Source organism: Halichoerus grypus, chromosome 4, assembly GCF_964656455.1.
Source record: "Halichoerus grypus chromosome 4, mHalGry1.hap1.1, whole genome shotgun sequence".
Taxonomy (NCBI): domain Eukaryota; kingdom Metazoa; phylum Chordata; class Mammalia; order Carnivora; family Phocidae; genus Halichoerus; species Halichoerus grypus.
Genome location: NC_135715.1, coordinates 115289470 through 115310787, shown reverse-complemented (window position 1 = coordinate 115310787; position 21318 = coordinate 115289470). Strand labels below are relative to the sequence as shown.

The window sequence follows — 21318 nt, the reverse complement described above, 5'->3', positions numbered from 1 at the left end:
AATCTATATGGAGGTAAGTTATATATATATACATAAATATATATACATATTTATATTTATATACATATTAGTTTAAATATTTAAAAGTTATATTTGTCTCCAAATGGTGACACAGATTCAACACTTTCCATCCGAAACAAAACAAAAAAACCCTTAATCCATAAAGCTGTAATTAACCAAAATACAGACAGCCTATCATGACAAAAATTTTAATGTTGTACCTAAGAATAAATCATTGTTTTTAACACTTCTTTCTGAGAAACTTCCACTTTCCACACTTTTTTTATAAAATGGGAAGCACTATTTTCCTCCTCATTAAATTTATTGCAGTTAATGAAATGAATAATGGTCATTTTCAGTTTTAAAATTCAATGTATATCAATCAATACCTGCTTTGTTAAATCACTGTCCTACATTCATTTGAAAGTTTTCATACTTACAACACAGGTAATAAGTAATAAGTTGTGCAATGATTTCTAATTTTTATTTTTATTTTATTTTTATTTTTTATTTTTTTTAAGATTTTATTTATTTATTTATTAGAGAGAGAGAGAGAAACAGTATGAGAGGGGAGAGGGTCAGAGGGAGAAGCAGGCTCCCCGCCGAGCCGGTAGCCCGATGTGGGACTCAAACCCAGGACTCTGGGATCATGACCCAAGCCGAAGGCAGTCGCTTAACCAACTGAGCCACCCAGGCGCCCTGATTTCTAATTTTTAAAGATTAGAATCTACTTGGGATATAAGACCACTTAGCCTACCCCAAACAGTTATCCTTAAACACCATGGTTATCATTTTTCCTAAGTGCTGACAAAAAAAAAAAAAATTCCTTTGATTTTTAAGATTTAATCTAGTTCGGTTATTTTCATTGCTGATTATACTTTAAAATTCACCTCAAATTATTTTTGAGCCTATCTGCTAGATGCTGTACTAATGGCTTTACATGCAATACCAATGAGATTGGTCCATCTGCATATAGAATGATCCTGAGAACCACCCCCAGAACACCCTCAGCATCCTCCATCTGCACATGGAAAGGATTAAAATATGAAGTGGTGGGTGGTCCTGGGGCAGAGGCTGGGAGGGCCTGGCTGCCCCCACACAGATGCCCAGCAGCTCCTCCCAGCCTGTTTCTAAAGGGCAGACTGAGTGGTCAGAGCAGCTGTGACAGCCCCCAGATGGTCCCCTTGCTCAGGCAGTGAAGCCCCAAAAAAGGCTGACTTACTTGCTACAAATACCCTTCTTATGTTCCCTGCTGTTAAGGCAAACACTGGTGTTTCTATGCTGAGGACTTCTTTTCCCTCATATCTAGTATCCCAGAGTTCAAGCTGACTTCTTTTACAGTTGGTCGTTCCACAACACTTAATTAGAGAGAAAAATTCCTCAGCTTCAATAAAGTGTGCTTAATGCAGTAAGCATGCCCCTTAGAAATAGGTAAAGACTTAGAGCTTTGTTTTATTAACAAAGCTGTTGTGGGCTGAACTATGTTCCCCCCCCCAAAAAAAAAACAAAAAAAAACCCAATATGTTTAAGTCCTAAACCCCAGTACTTCAGAATGTGACTTTATTTAGAAAGAGGCTCTTTACGGAGGTAACCAAGTTAATCGTAGGTGATTAGGGTGGGTCTTGATCCAATATGGCTGGGGTCCTCTTAAAAAGAAGAAATTTGGACACAGAGACAAACACAGAGGAAAGATGGTGTGAAGATACAGAGAGAGGGCCATAAAAAGACACACAGAGAGGATTGGAGTGGTGCATCCACAAGCCAACGAATGCCAAAGATTGCTGGCAAACCACCAGAGGCTAAGAAGAAGCAAGGAATGATTCTGCTACATGTTTCAGAGGGAGCATGGCCCTGGGACACCTTGTTTTCAGGCTTCCAGCCTCCAGAATTATGAAACAATTAAGTTTCCATTGTTTTAAGTCACCCAGTTTGTGTTACTTGTTACAGCAGCCTTAGGAAACTAATACATTAACCAAAATTCTTTTCAGGCTCCTTTTTTGCTCCCCATTATTATTTTGTGAGTTTGACTAGTAGGAGTTGAATGGCTGTTCTGATTTTCACTTTTAGTAAATTATCTTTTCTTGGCCTCAGAGATGGAATTTAATCTTAATTCCATTGCTGCTGCAAATTAAGGTGTAAAAAGAGTTCCACTATTAAAAGAGATCCTCACTTCATGTTGTAGGACCTAAGGAAGTTTAGTGATAAGACCCACAGACTCTGGCTCCTACAATGCCTTGGTATTACAGCCTCAGCACAAAAGGCAATTCTCCTACCCCCACCCTCCAAATGAACCAGAGTTTAAATGACAAAAGACTTACCATTATTTGCTTGACAAATCAGCCTCTGCCAGTACCATCTCGCATCTGCAAATCTGCTTGTCACTACATCCAGAGGAGAGCTGGGGATATCTCTAGGCTTCAGGGATGCTTCCAGCAGCAGTAAGATTCATCTCCACATTATAAGCCATGTGCCTGTAGGCATGTCAGTGTTCCCAGTTACACACAAATCTAAGTGAATTAAAGACACAGAGCTCTGTTCCCATCCTTTCTAATAATACTAGTGAAAATGTAATAGAAAATGAAGCCAATCTTACAGCCTCTAATTATAGTGAGGTTCTTTTTTAAATTTCTGATTATTTCAATATCTTTTTCTAGGTCAAAATATTTATTGTAAGACCTCTCTCTCATAAAATGCTATCAAACCATTCATTTATTTATCTCTTTATTCAACAAGCAGCTATTAATACATAAATAAACACCAACCATTTCTTAGGAGCTTACTATGTACCAGGCACTGTGCTGGGTGCTTTACCTTATCACTTTTGACTCTTCATAACAACCACATAAGGTATATACTATTACCCCATTTATGGAGAAGAAGACTAAGTGACATTCACCTGCCCAAGGGTCCATACCCAATTTACATAGTCAACACTTGACACCAAATCTCTGACTTCATAGTCTATACTCTTAACTATTCAGCTATTCCGCCTCTGTTTAGTGCTCATTAGGTGTCAGCTATTGTGCTAAGAACAAGGGAAAACAACATCTTTTTTTTCCAACAGCTATATTCCTTGTGGTCAAGGAACTGACAGTTTAGGGAGGGAAAGTGATAAATAAGCATCGCTTTAATATAGAGTCTGATAATCCCAGAAATAAAGTTGTTTAGGCTGCTATAGCTCATATCAAAATCTCTTAATACACAAAGCCAAAGACTCTCCCCTCTATAGTATTTATTTAAAACAAGGATCTTCAAAAGAAATATTCTAAATGAATGAAAGGAAATAAGAAAATTAAAATATGTACATATGCTGACTTGGAACTCAATCTGAAATAATCCAGAAGGCCAGCACACCTAACCCGTCTTGGCAAAACTAGGAAGCAGTTATAAAGTCATAAAGATAGTGTGATAAGAGCAGCCATCCCCTTTCTCTCCTGGCCAAAGCCTCCTGGAAGAGGACACGGAGTCTGTCCTCTCTTGCCTCCCTCTCTCAGACGGATTCCAAATCCCCATCAGGAGTCCCCTTGCTGCCATCAGAGAAGAAAGCATCTGTTGTAACCCAGAACAGCATGCATTCCCAATGTTCAAGCTTTATTCAAATCTTTGCTTGTCTTTGGCCTGATTTGTTCAAGCTCCCTAAGGCTGAGGGTTCCTGCTAAATGTTGCCTTATCCAATTATCAGCCATATGCAACCTTGTGGCATTTTGCAGCTGAAGCAGACCTTAGAGATCATTCCCCTGAACCTGCTCATTACTCTGTCACCCCTTGCATTTATGCAATGAGTTTGTTCTGTTTAATTTGTATTTATACAGTTGGTGCTTTGGTAGTATACTTAAGGATTTTTCCTCAATGCATTTTCTCTCTCAACTAAATTACAAGATCCTCAAGTATGGGGAGTGTACGGAGTATGAAGTATCTTTGTATTTATAGTTCTTTCCAATGGTTTTCATACAGTGGGTGCTCAGTAAAAGTTGTTGAGTAGACAATCCAAAATATAAAAAGTAGAATAGTCAGAAAATACATTTAGAAGAACTTTTCTTCATTTAGTTGAGCACCCCACCTATTCCCCAAAGCTTTTCTAAACTAATTAGGGCAGAATTCAAAACTGAGTTTGGACCTGGGTTACTTTATCTTATAGTCCTATGAGATCGGTTCACATTAAACATTTATCCCTGTTACTCTGAACTTTTTGGTTGCCAGTAACAGAAACCCACTCATGATTAATTAAGAAAAATAGAATGAAAAATACCAGGAGGCTACAAGGACAGGAAATAAACTGAGCTTTACGACAGGGCCTCCGATACCATCAGAAACACCTCCCAACTTTCATCTCTGCTCCCCTTTACATATACCCTTTATTCATCTCCAGCTCCATATTTCTATCTCTCTTTCAGATAACTATATGAGGGAAAGCAAGGTGGCTAGCAGGTACTGAGACTACATGCTGCAGGTGCACCCAATGAATTTTTTTGGCCCAATTCCAAATTTCCTAAGGAAGGGTCCCTGGTAGACCCAATTTGTGTCTTTTGTCAACCTCTGGACTATGACCAGAAACACAGGATCATGCAATATCTTGATTATTTCCATTCTAATGAGGAGAGAATTTGATAAGAGAGATTTCCCAGATGAGATCAGGCGCGTTCAGGGTGGTATGGCGTAGACACAGATGAAACCTTTGTTATTAAAAGCTCACATTTAAAAGTAAAAAAAAAAGAGAGAGAGAGAGATTTCCCAGAAAAAAGAAAAAAAAAATCAGACCTAGACAGAAAAAAAAAATCAGTCGGAATCTACTGTAATTACTATGTCTATATAACCAGTTACTCACGTTCTCTAAATTCTAAGTCAGAGAATGAAGTCCCAACAACTTATCTCTTGCACACAGATGTGCTCAAATGTTATATGATTATTTAGAAGAAGTAACAACTTAGTAAATGTGTGCAGGTGATGACAACCATATGAATGATCATAAGTTGTTCTTTTTATGTCTTTGACTCATGTCTCAATATTTTATTCATTTATTTTCTGTCTCAACATTTTATTTAATTAATTAAGTGTCTCTAAATCCCTCTTCTAATTCAATTTCCTTCTTTACCTTCTGAAATTAGTTGATTGCTTAAGGGATAATTTGACTCTCTTCTAGAATCATAAAGATAAAGTCTAATCCTAGGAGAATTACTAAGTCCTCAAGAGAATTAGAGAATTTCAGTGGTGTAGATGCAGCCAGAGAGCAAGATTCATAGATTTCTGTCATGGTGTAACATATAGGAACAACCACTGTGATATTTTCAAGGCCCCATGAGCTAAGAGTTATATAGAGCCCCATGAAAATACCCCAACAACTTAACGACCAAGTCCAGGCAAATTCTAGGAATTTTCTTCAACCACATATTTAACATAATAAACTCCACGAAGTAGCCTAGAGAGAAAATGACAAGTATACAAGACCCAATGTTCTTTGAGTGTAGAAAATTCTAGCATGAGAAACTATTTTTTGTGAGACCAGGATAATATATATGCAGGAACCAGCTAAATGTAACTGAATGAGTGTTCTGAAGCAAGACATTCACTGTGAATAGTGTGCCCAAAACCTCAGGGTTCCAAATCTTCCTTCCCTACAGAGACTTGTATTTGCCCATTCATTATTTGGAGCAGAGATGACTGACTGTGGGACCCTCAAATCATGCATAATATAAAGAGACTTATTTCCCTCAGGCTTCCAGATTGTCAGGCGAGGCCATCCAGGGCATGATGGCATTAAAATCCAAATAGTCACTGAACAACAAAATGTATTACAATTTAATCCAGTCCAGGCCAGTCAAGGTCTCATTATACAGGCCCTCAGGGCTGAGAAGAGGCAGGAGAACAATGATGAAAATGTACGTTGCCATGGTGTCCCTGCTGCATCCCCTGGTTTCACAGGGGTGGAACTGAGTCCCTTTGAACTAATTTGGTGGCAAGCATCTTCTTGAATGATTCTGCATCCCACACTGATCATCATAAATTCTTCAGGTTTCCTAAGTGATCTTTTCCCAATCCCAAAATGGACTTGCTTATTGTAGCTGAGAGAGAAAAGCAATTTTACCATGAAGTATATGCAGTTTTTGACATACGGGATTATTAAGAGAGAAAAGAGAGTGACACATTGGGAATAAGATCAGGGTTCTCATCCTAGCTCTGTTACCAAATCCCAGGGTCACTTTCAGAAAAAGCCTAAATTCGCTGAACCCTCACTTTCTTTATCTTATCTAAGATGTACTTGAAGTAGAACTATTGGGGTGCCTGGGTGGCTCAGTCAGTTGAGCATCCGACTCTTGGTTTCGGCTCAGATCATGATCTCAGGGTCCTGGGATCAAGCCCTGCATATCGAGCTCTGAGCACAGTAGGGAGTCTGCTTGAGATTCTCCCTCTCCCTCTGCACCTACCCACCCCCACACACTCTCTCTCTCTCAAATAAATAAAATCTTAAAAAAAAAAAAAAAGAGGCACAACTATTTTATTTATGACCAAGAAAGGAAAAACACAACCGTTTATGACTGCAATATGCCATGGATTAAAAATGCATCCTGATTGCAGAGATGTTAAAATATGAAAAACATATTTTAGAATCAGTGATAAATGTATAATTGAGGGGTGGAGGTTTAGCAAAATAGTTACTTCTGAAAGTGGTCCTCTCTGGTTGCTTGCTCTTTTCAAGAAATGACTATGGGAATTGTTGACTTCCCTTCTCTCTGCAGCTGCACTTAAGCAGTTGAAAATAGCTGCAGAAAGGAAAGGAGCAGGGCTTTTAGGGAAAATGCACTTCTGTCGGGTAGTTGTAGAGTGTCTCTGAATCACTTAGGCATTGGAAAGTTAAATTCCTTGCCTGTTTTAAATAAAAGCCAAAGTCAGGGATTTGCCAAAGGTCAGCTCTTGCTCCCTGCTGACCACCCAGCTTTCAAAGCACTTGTCCTCATCACACTGGAATCACCTCACTTCCAACTTCTGCATTAGTTACCTCTTCCTTCCCCCTCACCCTCTCTCCCTTCCCCTTTTCTTTCCTTTTCCTTCCTTTTCCCCAGCTGTCAATATTTATTAAGCACATACTCTGTGTTTAATAAATCACATATAAATAAATAATAGGCACCATCTGACCTGTCTTCAAGTAACACACTCATCTTGAGTGAAAGGCAGCAACACTTGAAATGCAGTGGGATCAGGTAAGCCTTTCCCAGGAGGTGACATGAAAACTGAGACCCGAAGCATTATTAGGAGAGTGTCAATTCATACAATAGATCGCATCAGAGCAGAGAATTGAGTGCTCTGGTTAACCGAATTCTGGTTAACTGAACTCAAAAACATTTGACTTGCACGCTTTCTACTTTCTCCCATAATCTAAGCTGATTTTAACTCCTGTCCAGATCACTTTTTACACTAGCCAATCAGTAGCCTCTCTTCCACCCTATCAATCCTGCTCCCTTGTTGTCCACACCTGCTTAGCTCTTCCAGGTACCTAAAGTGCCTTCTCTCCACACTCTTCCACCCAATTCAACCTATGACTTAAAGAGCACCTATTATGCATCTCAGCACAGTTTTCTCAGAGGAAAACTGAGGTGCAGAGTGGTTTAACAACTAGCCTGAGGTCACACAGCCTGTAAGCAGCCATGCAGAATTCAGACCAGGACAAACTGTCCCCAAAATCCCTTCTCTTCTCACTACACCACACTGGCTAGCATAGCCAGAGCTCTTCTTGTTTCAAGGCCAATCTCAGGTCATACCATCCCCCTGAGTTTCCCTCTAATAGTTGTAGCAGATCTTACTTTCCCTAGTCTTTCTGTATGCATTCCCTTAAGCTTCTTATAGACTGACATTGTTTTTAAATGTGCATACGTATTTTTCAACAAAATTGTAGACAAGTTGTGGGCAGGAGTTATATTGGGATTTGGGATTATTGATGCATGACAGATAACAGGCTTTTCTTTTTTGTACATGCAGGTTGTAAGATCGGGATATTAACAATTTGAAGGAACTCTTAGCTGGGTTCCAGGTAAGGGACAATTTTGGTGATACCGGGCCACAGAAGCTTTCAGAGGCACCAGCCAGACCAGTTTTGCTCTTAATTCAGTTCTCCTTTCAGGCAGTGCCATGAACTTAGTAAGCATTCACTGGCAATGGGAAATGAACAAAAATTAAGGATATAAAAGGTTTCTTGAGTTTTGAACTCCCTCCTAGAGCAACCAGACCAGAAAAGTATCCCTCTTTGAATGCAAATCAAATGCCATTTTGGATGAGAAATTACATTTTTCCATTGAAATTTCTCAGGATGTGAATTCTCAAGTGGATCAGAGCTGACATGTATTATTGGTTTTTATTCCTCCCCATACCTAAGTCACTCCCAGGGTGTTCACAAGGCACTTAGAGAAGTGCATTCACCTCACCAGGCTACCAATTGATCATTTAGTACATTATTACATAACTTATTACCAGTAAGTGGCAAAAGCACAGAGCGGAATTTGATTCCTTATCATTATTTGCATGACATATATAGCACACTTTTCTCCAGGCTCTGTGCAGAGAATATTTAACAAGCCACATTAACTTCCAAGCATCTAGAATTATACAGCTGAAAACAAAGGGAGCAGAAGAAAGAGCAGGAAAGGTAAAGGGTGAGATAAGGGAAAATCTGACAGAGAGAGAAAGAAAAAAGGCAGATAAAAGCAAAATCAAGTCCTAAAGGGAATGAAAGAGTATATTCCAGCTACCTGGGAGTGATGGTATCCAACAGACCACAAAACAAAACTACCTAAAGAGTTCTACTTGCCCCATGTCCTTTAGGGTGGAGGTCAATTTGTTGACCTGGATAAGGGACTATTTGGCCTAGGAAATCAGAGCAAAAATTATTTCCACTTTGTCATGAATGTGTTAAAAGTTGAAGACTGTGAGCATAAGGAAAACTGTATGTGGACTCCAAGTACAGAGTCTATTATGTAGTTATATGGATACAAACCATCCAAAGTATAGAGCATGAACCCCTGAAACTCTCTTCTTTCTTATTCTAAGAGTAAGAATCACCCAGAGTGACTGTCTATATCCTCAATCATCCAGGATTTTTACTTTAAATATATCAGCTTTTGTCAGTTTTTACCAGGATAGGCTTTTCTCTAGAATGTTTCCTTATTTTCAGCATTTTAATTGCCCTTTCACACACACACACACACACACACACACACACACACACACACGCTACCCAGTGGTCTAGTGAATGAAAAGCAGAGGGTTATGATATCATACAGTGATATCATACAGGGTTATCATTTCCAGGTGACTGGCTACACACACAAATATATACAGCACATGACTTTGTATTGGATGTTTAGACCTACTTTAGAGGTTGGACATTTTTCACTGATCGCATTTAAATATATATTCTAGATGTGTCTCAAACACTATGTCAACTTTCAGTATCCCCCAAACCCCTAATTGAGGCCATGTAGGGCCTGCATCAGTTCATAAATATCTCTCTAATCATGTACGATTCTCATTACCAGGACATAATCTTTCCAAGAAAATGCCAAGAGAGAAGAGACAACTTGAAGAGATTTGGCAAAACTTCTCTGGTCATTTGCAAGAGATAAACGTTTCCTTTACCTCATTAATTCACATTTTTTGGCATACAGAATGTGCATTATCCTTGTAGTTATCACCAGCCTCAAAAAACCCTGGAAATTTTGTGAAAAAGCTTAATGGCTCATGCTATAAATGGCAAAATTCCCCCAGCTGGCATCTGTCACTTGCTAGGGCCAATCGCGGGATATTGCTTTCCAGATGAAAATTAAGCTGGAAGATAAAATGGGAAAAGCATCACAAAGTGCCTTGTAATCACCAGATATATTTGGGAGCAGCTTAATTTCCATTTGTCTAGGCTTTCCAATATTTACCACAGAGTTTTCATTTGGGAATGGGAAACCAGGCTTGCATGATAAATAATAGATACGTTGTTTCAAAGGATGGTATGTACAGTATCCATTCTTTAACCATCCACATATCCTTTCAGCAAATACATGTGGAATATGTATTGTGTGTGCTTCATATTTTGGAAGATACAAGGAAGAGTAAGTCATATACTGTCCCCAAGGAGCTTACAGTCTTCTTTGGGGGTGGGGGAAGACATAGAAAAAAATCTGGTTATAATCAAAGGCAAACAACTTACATCAGAGATATACCTCTCCACTCCACCTTTTTTCTTAACTATGTTGAGAGACAGTTTAGGGATAGATAGCATCTCCAAGTTCATGATTTCAAATCATAAGGGTGAATCCACTGGTACCCATTTTAAAAATAAACTATTATTTATCATTTTTGTATGTCAGTTTGTTGAAATGGAGACAAGAATGCACAAAGCATATTCATGGAAACTTGTGTTGTCAGTTTTATCTGCAGCATAGGGAATTTGTAGAGTGTTTTAGAAGAAAAAGCCTGAAAAGATATGGTATATCCACATTGTAGAGTGTCTTTAAAGCAAGGTTCTGGCTGAGTTTACTTCAGTAAGCAATAGCTGCTACTGAAAGTTTTTAAACAGGGCCAAAGTTCAAAAAATAATCTCATTAAAAGATGTATTCACATATGCATGAATTATGAGCAGGGGATCTGGGAGTTAGGTAACCAGTTAGGAAGGTATTATATTCTTGATAACCAGTGATAGAAGAATGAACTAAAGTAGTAATAGGGAGAAAAAAAATGGAGTTTAGTTTTCATCTCATTGAGTTTGAGTCAATGGGTCATGCTGCAGGAAAAAATATGAGCAAACAACTGGAGATGTAGGCCTGAGAAAGATCATTGCCATGATAGAAAGTTTGGAGGCATTTTTTAAGAAGTTTCATTCTTAGAAAGACTACAGATAGCTACAGAGAGAAACAAGAAGGATCAAGAAGGAGCATCCTCATTTAGGAAGAAGGAAGAGGACCAAAGGGTAGGTCTTAATAGCAGTAAAGGAGAGCCAAAGGAGCATAGGAACATGCAGCATCACAAAGTTCAACTGAAACTTTAAGAGGTATATCTTAGTGTGTTTGGGCTGCTATAACCAAATGCCATAAAAACAAACATTTATTTCTCATAGATCTAGAGTCTTGAAGTCAAAAGATCAAGGTGCAGTATGGTTGGGTTCTTGGTGAGAACTCTTCCTGGTTAGCAGATGGCTGCCTTCTTGCTATATTCTCAGAGCGATAAGGAGCAATCTCCTCTCTGGTATCTCTTCTCTTAAAGGCACTAATCCTATTCATGAGAGTTCCACCCTTATGTTCTAATTACCTCTCAAAGGCCTCTCTTCCAAATACCATCACATTGGGGATTAGAAGGGCTTCAACATTTGAAGGGATTAGAGGACAAGAGTGGAAAATGGTTGAAAATACTGAGAATACTGGAAGAGAAGGTTCTCTCACTCACGACAGTAAAGTAGGCCCCAGATAACTCTAGAGTCAGAGGATGATGAGGATGATGACCAGGCTCAGAGAGCCTGCAGAAGGCAAGACAGTTTAGAGCCAGGACTCAGTAGAATGTGAGAGGGGACTAAAAAGAGAAAGCAAAAGCACTGCCAAGCAGCATGGAAGGCCCCACTGCGGTAGCTAAATACATTTCATTTAAAGCCCTGGGATTAGTTTTGTGACTTACTCTGTGGATTGCCAGCAGCCCTTGAACAAAAAGGAAAAAAAACAAAGCCCACAAAGTGACAAGGTAGAACTATTAGCTGTGTGTGCGGCTGTTTGCCAGTATCCTTTGTAGCTGGTGAGAATAGCAGAAGGTCTGGAGGTCAGGGAGATCAACAGTGAAGGCAAGAGTGTTACTGAGATTTTTAGCATTGAGGTCTACTCTGGATAGGAAGATCACCAAGACCCAGATCATGTTCTGAATGGTAATGGGAGAGGTGGGTGTACATAAGGTCAAGTCTCTGCACTTCATCCTTCTTAGAAATACGGATTACAGATATGGGAAAATTTCTCATTCCTTTTGAGGTAGATCAGCCCTTGGTATCCAAATTAATCCAAGGAACACTGCCCCATCCTCCTATACAGCTCAGGAGGATATACCTCGATGCTACTAAGTTGTCTTGTCAGAAACTTCCACACTAAACACTGATCTTTGCCTCACCACGACAGCTCAGGCATAGAAAATAACTGTGGTTACTTAAGAGGCAAAGCTCCATAGTCACTGGGAACAGGAGAAAACAGTAGTCAGTAAGTCTTTGTGAAGAATCTAGATATACAACATGAACAGGAGTTTTGACCCTTCAGGAAACTTCCCATGCTCTCTCTCTACATGTGCTTTACAGTATTTTCTACAATATTCCTTTAAGTATGAGGGCCATAGCACATACTCCAATTAGATAAAGCTTCCACCAATAAAGAAGTGTCTTGTTTCATTAGATTTTAGTTCATTCAGTTGCCAATAACATTTTGATTTTCAGCTGAATAAACAATAAATCCAGGAGGCTATTTAGATGTATGGTACACTTGAAAGAAGCTTTTTAGGACACAGAAGCCAAAGCTGTTTACTCTAACATTAAAAAGATAATGTAGCTAGGCTGAATGAACCCATTTAGGGATGCATTTCTTCCCAAGGGAAACTACAAAGTTATTCTTCACAAGGAGGCATTGCTGCCCCCACACAATTAGACATTGGGGATCAGATAAAGTGTTACTATACTTATCACTCTGAACTACAAAGCCTTCATATAAATCCAATTACCCACTTAGATAACCAAAGAAATGTGCTTTTTAGGGCAAATAACCTATTTCAGAGAAAAAGTTATTTCATGTAAAGAATGCTATATGAAAGAATGAAATTAGAACAAGTCTCTCTCTCTGCCTCCCTCCCTACCTCCCCTCTCTCCTTCTTCCCTTCTCACCATATGGAATATGGGACTGGCTGCTGGCAGGGCTCTCTCTTAGGGGGCTGCCTTCCAAAGGTAGCCCTCAGGGCATGGCATGGATCACAGGCTAGAGCAGAAATTGGGTAAACAACACAAGAGTCAGTGGGATCCATTCTTCTGCACTGGAGGCATGAATGTTGACTGATCCTAGGGTCAGGGGAGGTAGTTATGACCCAGAACCCACTGATGGGGGTTCTAGTTATAAAAATTTTAGAGAAGGAAAACTGCTTGAAAATACTTCAAAAAAATAAATCAACAGTATCTCACTGTGTCTGAAGGGGAGCTGACTATATCACAGAGTTCTAATGATAAAGACTTCTACAGTCTGATTGGTCAATCACTGGTCCCTAATAAGCACTATTCAGTTCAACCTCCCACCTTGGTCCATGCTATTTTGTTCAAGGGCTCTTCCCCTTCCCTTGTCCTCTCCCCGCGCCCCTCATTACCCCCCTCACTGCAATACTTACTCAGACTTCAGCAGTTCCAAACTCAACAACTCCAGTTCTTAGCCTTCTCTTCCCCTCTAAAACCTTCCTATCACCTATTGTATGCCATTCACATGTCCCATATTTTTTCGGCACCATAATGTCAGTTTATATATATATATCTTGACTACTTAATTGCATTGTGGTTGTTCAGTATCATAGACTTTGGCTCCACCCCCAGAGATGTTACATTTAAAGTTACTGAGAACTGAAACCCTTTTGGGTTCAAAGACACACTTATATAAATGCCCACAGTCCACTAAGTGCCCTTTTTGGTTCATGGATAAATCAATCCAACTTCCAATCCAGTGTGATGCAAAAAAAGACAGCAGAAGAGCACTGCTCTTTTGTCAATGTTTGAATTAGTTTGCCCTAGATGAACAAATCAAACTCAGCTCTGAACATAGTAGGACTTAGAAGGACAGGTGTTTGCTGGAGGCCTCCATGAAGTCAGATATAGAGACCTGAGTCAGATATAGAGACCTATAGAGATATAGAGACTTAGAAGGACAGGTGTTTGCTGGAGGCCTCCATGAAGTCAGATATAGAGACCTGAGGACACTCGGGGTCATCTTTGAATAAAATCCACACTTGCTAAAGGTCTACTTTGTTTGTCTCACCCTCACTATCATGGTGCTGCCATGACAAAAAAGAAAGGGTGTTGTGACCAAACCTGTTGCTGGACTGATGACTCTGTGAGAAACAGAATATAGAAGTGTGGCCCAGCAAATTTCCTTACTAGAAACTGGGTAGATTCTTGAGAACTAATGTATAAACTGCAGCTAACCCTTGGTTCTGGGTTTTTCTCCTGTGCAAGATTCCTCTGCACTTACCACTGAATCCTGAGTAATTCTTCATGAGCAACTGAAGGGATTGTCCACTCATGTCCTTATTCACACATATACTGCCCGTGTGCTCATCCCACAGTAAAAAGAAGCAAAAGTAACCTCAATCAAGTCCTGGTTATCATCTACTACAATCTATGAAATGACTCATGGGCTTCACCCACCTAAGGGGGATGTGCCCACTCTTGAGACCAGAAAAGTTCATTTGTTCTGACCCTCCAAGACCTTCAACCTTGATCTTGGAAATTTGGTGGTCTTATTTTCAATTGCTAAGTGCTGCCCGATAACCAAAAACTCAAGCCTAGAGAAGATAAGACATCAGTCTGGATAGCACCATACTTTATCTTAAGACTCAAAGTCTTTCACATGTGACCCTCCTGTAAGCCACCTGACCATGTGGTTTGGAGAGTACCTAAAAATTCCCAACACAATGAAACCACCAGAACCCAGAAATCTTTTAAAAACTGGGTGAAACATTTCTTTTATCTCAGTTTGCTAAAAAAAAAAAAAAACATCAAACACAAGTAAGCACCATTCTCCTAGGTATTCCTTCTTAGATTTTATTTTTAATGAAACATTTGGTATCAAAACATACTTATGAAGTGTTATACCACATATCGGCAGTTTTAAGAGGCAGTTTTTCCCCTCAAAGACCTAAAAGTTTCGGGCTCACATGGCATTACCCAGCTCTTCAAAGTTTACTAAAATAAATCTCAAGAGCTTTGAATGTACTATTTAGAACTCTCTGTTGACTTGGAAACAGCAGAGCATTTTTGCCCTTCTCGTATCTCCTGAGGACTGTTTCTCAAGGGCAGGGAACTCTCCCTCAGCAAAGATGGAAAACAGGGAAACAGCACTTCATGCCTCATAGGCTTTACAAGTGAACCTATTTCTTACCCAGTGGGATTTCTTAGGTTGTCTTCCTCATTCAGCCCCTAAAATGAAGCCCTTCCTAGCTGTCATCAATGGTACCTTTGATCTATGCTCCAGAAGGCCCCATTCTGGCCCTCCTCCAGCCCCACCCCTCCTCACAGAGCAAGAGAGGTGTCAGGACCCACTCACGCCTGGGAAGATGTCCCAGGCACTTAGGATTCCCGAATTCCCTGCCTAAATAGCCCAAAACTGTTTTTGTGGCCATATGACACAGCCCTATCTTGCGAGTCTCCCCATGAGACAGGCACAATTAGAAGAATCAAAGTATGTTAGTAATTTTGAGGATGTAAGATTTATTTAAAAATCATCTCTGCTCATTGTCATAAAGTCAGTGAGATTTTAAGGGTGTATGGACCTTTGGAAATTCTCATTCTCTCATTTTATGGTCTAGCACTGTGGGCAAGAGCAGGGAGGGGCCTTGCCTTGACTGGAATCTTACTCCAACTATTAGAGGTCTACAACCACTTTTCTGAAACCCTTATGGGAAGATGTGTTTCGAGGTTCAGAATTCAGGGCGTGTTAGAAAGGTGACATAAAATATCATACCCCCAATGGAGTCTAAGGCAGCAGTTCACAATCAAACACAGTAATATTTCTGCAAGAAACACACTGATATTCACACTGTAGTGGACTGAATTGTGTCTCTACACCCCCATTCAAATGTTGAAGTCCTAACACTCAGTAACTCATAATATAATTGTAGTTGGAGACAGAGTCTTTAAAGAGGTAACTGAGTTAAAATGAGGCCATTACTGTGGGCCTAATCCAATGTGAATGGTGTCCTTCTAAGAAGAGGAAATTAAGACACAGGCACAAAAGGAAGACCACGTAAAGACAAGGAAGAGAAGACCATCTACAAGCCAAGAAAGAGAGGCCTTGAAAGAAACTAACCTTTCTGACACTTTGATCTCAGACCTCCTGCCTCCAGAACTGTAAAGCAAACAATTTTTGTTGTTAAAGCCCGTGGTTCTTTGTTATGGCAGCCCTATCAAACTAATACACACACCAAGTAAAGATAATGAATAACCTTATGTGAGTACAATCAGGTTCTACTCCCAAATGAGTTATGGAAAAACCTCCTGTTTTCAGAATTTTCTTGGCTTTCAGGAGAACAGAGTATGGGCCTGTCCTATCTACAGGCCCATGAACAAGTTGCCTAACCCAGCCAACAGCCTGGAGTCACAAAACTTTCCAAGAACACAGAGCAATCTGTGAGTCCCTTCCATGCTATAGAAATACCCTTAACAGCCTGGCTGTGCATGTTTCCAGGCTGCCCTAAAACCTGGTTTCAGATGAATATGAACCCAGCCAATGAAACAAGTCCTACTGCACAAGGACCCTTTGCATGGAAATTCTAAATCAGCCTCTTACCAGGTCCTCCTAAAATGGCTAAATGCTTCAGATTCTTTGAATTCTGTAGCCTTATTACTCCTTATGTTTTGGCATCATTGGGTAACTGACATTCTCTCTCTCTCTCTGCTATATTTACATTTGGATTGGTTTCTACATTGAATTAAAAGAAGGGGAACAACCTCAGAGCTTCTGCCAGGTAAAAAGCACATATGTGTGTATGTAAAAGAAAAATAAAGTATTTGCAAATAGTTTTATTTAGCAACCAACCAGCTGTCCTTTCCCTACTTTTCCAAATCCTTGATTAGGGCAAGCAGCCAGTTACAAAATTTGAGAATTCATTATTTAGCAGTGGAGAACAAGCTCAGTTACTAAACTCTTTAAAGAAACAGTAAGTATCATTTTTATTCTGGAGTTCCATGTATATCATCTGCTGGCTTTATTTCTTGAGTTTCTTGGTTTTTCCTAAACTGACTAATCATCCATTAAAATTCTACCCTGCATGCTCCTCACCAAGTCACAGATAACCTTACTTTGAAAGACTAGCCTATTGCCTATTACATACTTATATAGCAATACAAATACAAAAAGTAATGATGATGATAATGCTTCCCCTTGCCAGACACTACTCTAACCACTTTTGCATATAACTCATTGAATGATCAGAAGTCTGTTACTGTTATTATTAAGTCCATCTTATTGATGAGGAAACTGAGACATGGAGAGGTAAAATAATTTAGGTTATTTATTTCCAAGGTCACATCCTAATAATAGTAAGTGAGAGAACGGAGACTTAAACCCAAGCAGCCTGGCCATGAAGTCCAGACTCTTAGCCAATAACCCTGCACCCATACAGCTGTAAACCATTTCCACAGGCAAACATGGATAGCCACACAATCCCAATGAGAAATATTACTCTCAGTACATACATGCAGACCTTATAAATGTCTTTTTTTTTTAAGAGACTTTTTTTAGAGTGGTTTAGGTTCACAACAAAATTGAGAGTAAGATACAGAGATTTCCCACAGAACCCTTGCCTCCATACATGCATGGCCTCCCTCATTATCAACATTACTTATGAGAACGGCACATTTGTTACAAAGGATGGACCTATACTGACACATCATTATCACCCAGAGTCCAAAATTTGCCTTAGGGTCCATGTTTGGTGTTGTACATTCTATGGGTCTGGACAAACATAATGACATATATCGATCATTGCAATATCATACAAATATTGTCACTGCCCTAAAAATGATCTGTTCTCTGACTTTTCATCTCCACTCTCCTCAACCCCTGGCAACCACTGATCTTTTATTGTCTCCATAGTTTTGCCTTCTCCAGAATGTCATATAATTGGAATCATACAAAATGTAGCCTTTTCAGATTGCCTTCTCACTTAACAACATGCATTAAGTTTCCTCAATCTCTTTCCATGGCTTGATGGCTCATTCCATGGTCTGGATGTACCACAGTTTATTTATCCATTCACTTGCTGAAGGATATCCTGGTTGCTTCTGAGTTTGAGAAATTATGAATATAACTGTTATAAACATCTCAGGGTGTGGCAAATTATAGGTCATTTCCTCTTCTGCTATTTCCTTTTTTAATGGGCACACTTCTACTTGCACATTGGTAAGAATGTTTTTATGCTGATTTAGACCTCCTTCAATATTCTCACTCTAATCAGGACTGACACAATGAAATGAGTCTTCTCTTCACACATATACTTTAAAACATTCATTTAAGTTGTCTTTCTTTCCTTAAGATGCTGACATTTGAACAACAAAAAAAGCAAGCATGTAAATAAAATGTTTCAATGGACTTGTTCAAGAAAGCTTTCCAGTGAAGTTTCAAGAGAAGAGGGAAGAAAAAGTCCAGATAAAAATGGTAAAACTAAGCACTGTGTAAGAAAAGAAGGTTGGTCAGAGAAAGAAAAACTGATCATGGAGAAGGAAGCTAATGATTCTCTGGAGGAAACAACAGGAAAAAGAACCCAGAATAATGCACACGACATCCAATACTCAGAAATCTATGCACACACTGTGAGGCATTAAAAAAAGGGAATGTATATGTTAACATAAATATTGTGTTGTTGTTGTTTTTTTAAAATAGGGATAGAGCATGATGTCAAGAATCAAATGGAAATTCCTTCCCCATAGATTCAGAGGAATGAAGTTTTCACATTAGTTGCAACAGAAGGGTACACCTTGTTTAAGGAAACATACAAGTTGAGAAGGACAAAGATCACTGTGATGTTAATAAGAGAGCATTCACTATAAGATTTATATACTAAATGTAAAATTAAATGGACATCAATATATTGTCCTTATTTATGAGAAAGTCTTATTCTGTCAAAGTCTCAAAGCCTTCTTGTGAGTCTATCTTCCCAGGGTCTTCACACAGAAAATGCTTCCAGGAGCAATTCAGATGGCTGGTTCCTCATCTCATTCACATCTTTACTTAAAAGAAGTTTTCCCTGGGGTGCCTGGGTGGCTCAGCCAGTTAAGCGTCTGCCTTTGGTTCAGGTCATGATCTCAGGGTCCTGGGATCGAGCCCAGCATCAGGCTCCCTGCTCAGCGGGGAGTCTGTTTCTTCCTCTCCCTCTGCCCCCCTCACCCCGTTCATTTTCTCTCTCTCAAATAAATAAAATCTTAAAAAAAATAAAAAAGTTTTCCCTGACTGCCCTATATAAAAGACCACTCACTCACCTCTCCTTGCTTAATTTTTCTCATTTAATAAAACACATTAATTTGTTTTTGCTCTTAGAATATAAACCATGAAAGCAGTGACTTGATTTTGTTCCTTGCTATAGCTATAGGGCCTAGAATAGTGTCTGGCACATTAGCTGTAGATGCTTAATAAATGGTTATTGAATGAATAAAAGAATGAATGAAATCCTTATAAATAAAACTGTAAATGTGAATGAGGAGATAGTACAGTTAGGTGGACCCAAAGGGTGTTTGTTCATCAATGAATCCACAGTAATATGAGGAGAGGTTTCCAACAGCAAATAACTGGCCTCTATCCATTCCTGACACTGTACTTATTTCTATAAAAATAGTTTGTATGAAGTCACGGTATGCTTTTTCAATTTGCTTATGTCATAACTGGAGGAATAATGACAGAATTATTTTTAAGAACCTGAATGATTAAAAAAAGTAGAGTAAATATAAATATCTTACATTTAGAGTCCATAAATTTATGGGAACCAACTTAACAGTGGTATGTGAAAAAGGTATGAAAACTTGCAAAGTCGAGTATTTTCATTGCTTATTACCTCACTTACCAGTTAGATCCAACCTGGCTGCTAAATACTATGCTAGACAGACACAGATAAATTAGATATGGTCTCTACTTTCAAGAAACTTGCAGTCTATTTACAAATACATTAGTAGACAAATTTTATATAATGTAGAAATTTCTGGACTTTTAGTACATCTAATACTGGAGATGAAGGGAGAACAGTTATTTCAAATCTAATGGTTAAAGGGAGAGTTTCTGATGAAGAGGATACCTGAATTTGGTCTTAAAGGACATGCCCATGTTGGGCAGGTAAAGAAAGATTAGGAGTGCATTCCAGGCAGAGGGAATAGAATGGGCAAGGACAGAGGCATGACACAACTTAGACATACTACCAGTAACACAGTATTTCCAGAGCATGGAATTTCTGAGGTAGAAATGATGGGGAGGCAGAAAATATAGTCAGGAGCTTATTAAAGAATCTGAACTCTTCTTGAAAAGCACTGGGAAGTTAATGATGGACTTTGAGCAAAGCAATGGCTCATGGAGGATATATTTAAAGGGGGCAAACTGGAGACAGCATTTGGGAGACTCTGGCAAAAGTCCTTAGAAAGGCTAAGATGGAGGCCTAAACTAACACCATGGGAATAAAGACTGAGAAGAGAGCACATAAAAGAATATCAAAAGAACTTCTATGCCTAGAGAATGTTGATCATGGGTAGGAAAGGATCAGGTTTAATTCCAGGCTTCCAATAAATAATGAGTTGCTAATACATCCAATACCACCCTTGACAGTGCACTGTTTATAAAAAAATAGAATTTAGATGAGTAGTATTTAACATTTGTCTAATCATTCAAGCCATCAGTAGAGTATTTTTTAACATATCCCTAAATATGTACATTTCTTCACTTATAAATGTACATATGAACAACTAAGCTATATATTTATGGATCATAGTAAGAATACAAAAATTAGAAATTAGAAATGTGAGATAAAAATATAAAGAATAAAATAAATAGAAATAGAAATTCTAATAATTCTTTTTCCACCAGGTCTAGAATAAGGTAAGGAATAGTTTCATTTCATGTGCACCGGTCTTTTTATTCTCACACTGTTCTGGGGACACTGACAAAGGAAGCACGTTGCAGAGAGGATGGCCAGGATGAGGAAAGATGTGGAGATCACATCAGGTAACTGCGGGCATTTAAGCCAGGAAAGCAAAACATAGGAAAAACAATAATGGCCACCTTCAAAATGAAGGCAGAGGTTATTCTCAGTTCCTCTACCACATCTCTCTGTCCTCATAAAAGGCAATACTAGACTGACTAGTAAGATGATACAACCCTGACTGAGGAATAGTTGCTAGAAAGCAGTAACACTGTGGTTTTAAAGGTTACTACTTATATGTGGCTCTTTGCTCTTCATGCCTCCAAGCCATCAATGCAGTCAATTCCCCAGGAGCGGATGCAAGAACACCAGCCTGGACTCCTTTCTTTGTATTCTATGATGGTCTTCCAGCAGCATGAATGGAAAAAACAAACAGGGCCATCCTGATGCCCA

At 39.1% G+C, this 21318-nt stretch overlaps 1 long non-coding RNA gene across 2 annotated transcripts in view; it reads right to left on the bottom strand.

The window, feature by feature from the left end:
* The window catches only part of LOC118534842 (uncharacterized), a 358905-nt gene that overhangs the window by 236340 nt on the left and 101247 nt on the right, over positions 1–21318 (bottom strand). For both annotated transcript variants that reach the window (XR_013447137.1, XR_013447138.1), the window contains exon 3: positions 2319–2471. This is a non-coding gene — a long non-coding RNA (uncharacterized LOC118534842). The remainder of the gene's footprint in view (positions 1–2318; positions 2472–21318) is intronic.